Source organism: Cebus imitator, unplaced genomic scaffold (assembly GCF_001604975.1).
Source record: "Cebus imitator isolate Cc_AM_T3 unplaced genomic scaffold, Cebus_imitator-1.0 Scaffold4, whole genome shotgun sequence".
In the NCBI taxonomy this organism is placed as follows: domain Eukaryota; kingdom Metazoa; phylum Chordata; class Mammalia; order Primates; family Cebidae; genus Cebus; species Cebus imitator.
Genome location: NW_016107319.1, coordinates 862770 through 865106, shown reverse-complemented (window position 1 = coordinate 865106; position 2337 = coordinate 862770).

The window sequence follows — 2337 nt, the reverse complement described above, 5'->3', positions numbered from 1 at the left end:
AGCTAATCACCTGCCTCAGCCTCCCAAAGCACTGGGATTACAGATGTGAGTCCCCGCACCTGCCTGTATACTCTTTAGAGCTCCCGTCTTACTACCTAAACCCTCATTATTCCAATCTCCTATGAACAATTCTTCATACAGTCCATCCTTATTATTCACGGGTTCCATGTTTATAAATCCATCTACTTTGCTAAAATGCATTTGGAAACCCCCAATCAATACTTCTGGTTCTTTTGCCATTATCTGAAGACATGTACCTGCACAGAGCAGCAAAAAATTTAAGTCACATGATGTACTCATTGCCAGCTGAGGTCCAACAAGGTGACACTCTGCCTCCTTTTTTAAAATTTTTTTGACACAGTCTTGCTCTGTCACCCAGGCTGGAGTGCAGTGGTGCAATCTCGGCTCACTGCAACCTCTGCCTCGGGGGCTCAAGCAATTCTCCCACCTAAACCTCCTGAGTAGCTGGGACCACACACATGTGCCACCATGCCCAGCTAATTTCTGATTTTTATTACAGATTAGGTCTTGCTTTGTTGCCCTGGCTGGTCTCCAACTCCTGGCCTCCCAGGTGCTGGGATTATAAACATGAACGGCCGTGCCCAGCCTGATATTAGTACAGACAGAGTTTCACCATGTTGACCAGGCTGGTCTCCAACTCCTGACCTCAAGTGATCCTCTCACCTCAGTCTCCCAACATGCTAGGATTACAAGTGTGAGTCACCGTGCCCGGACATACTCTGCCTTCTTGTCTCAGCTTTCAGACTGCAAACAAGTGTCTTTTCTGCAGTCTACATCGTATCACATCTTTCACAGTTCTGTGCTTTTTGTTAGTGATTTTGCTGCTTAAAATGGCCCCCAGCCGGGCGCAGTGGCTCATGTCTGTAATCCCAGCACTTTGGGAGGCCGAAGTAGGTCATCACTTAAGGTCAGGAGTTCGAGACCAGCCTGGCCAATATGGTGAAACCCATCTCTACTAAAAAATATGAAAATTAGCTGGGTGTGGTGTCAGGTGCCTGTAATCCCAGCTGCTCTGGAGGCTGAAGCAGGACAGTTGAATGAATCTGGGAGGTGGAGGTTGCAGTGAACCAAGATCACACCACTGCACTCCAGTCTGGGAAACAGAGTGAGACTCTGTCTCAAAAAAAAAAAAAAAGAAGGCCCCCAAGTGTCCTCCTGAAGTGCTATCCAGTGTCTCTGAGTGCTAGAAGGCTTTGAAGTGCCTAGTGGAGAAAGTACATTTGTTAGATGAGCTTTGTTCAGGCATGAGTTACAAAGCTGTTGGCTGTGAGTTCAACGTCAACGAATCAAGAGTATGTATTAGATAAGGCGTTCTTCAACACACTCACATAAAACCAGGTTATGCATTGATTGCTTTATAAAAATGTTGTGACCAGAGGCTTGGGGAAACCCAATTCTGCATTTCCTTTAGAGCAATGATTCCACATTTGCCAATTCAGTGTCCTTGGTGACATTATAGAACATAACTATCTTGGATAATGAGAATCAACTATATTAAACTTTCCCCATTCTAGCTGGGTACAGTGACTCTTGCCTATAATCTCAGCACTTTGGGAGGCTGAGGAGGGCGGACTGCTTGAGTCCAGGAGTTTAAGACCAGTCTGGGCAACATGGTGAAGCCCTGTCTACAGAAAACACAAAAATTACCTGGGCATGGTGGCACTCCTCTGTAGTCCCATCTACTTTGGAGGCTGAGGCGGGAGGATCACTTGAGCCTGGGAGGCAGAGGTTGCAATGAGCCGAGATCGTGCCACTCCACTCCAGCCTGTGCAACAGAGTGAGACTCTGTCTCAAAAAAGAAAAGAAATAGAAAAATTGTATAGAAAATTTGTGGAAAGCATAGCTATTTTTTATTAGTCTGTAGCCACATTTTGAGCCAAAATCATCACCCAAAAAGAGTCAAACTCTGTAAAATATTTGAAGAGATTTATTCTCAGCCAAATATGGGTGACCATGGCCCATGACATAGCCCTCAGGAGATTCTGAGAACATGTGCCCAGAGTGGTCCAGGGTGCAGCTTGATTTTATACATTTTAGGGAGGCATGGAACATCAATCAAATACATTTCAAATTTACATTGGTTTGGTCCAGGTTATAGGTAGATTTAAAAAGGTTCTGATGGGCAACATTGGTTGAAAGAGTTATTATGAGCAGAAAGGAATATCTAGGTTACAGTGAGAGGTGGGAGAGATGTAAGTTTTCTCTCTCAGATGAAGCCTGCAGGTAGCAGGCTTCAGAGTGAATAGATTGTACATTTCAGAGTAAATAGGTTGTAAATGTTTCTTTTCTTTTCTTTCTTTTTTTTTTTTTTTTTTT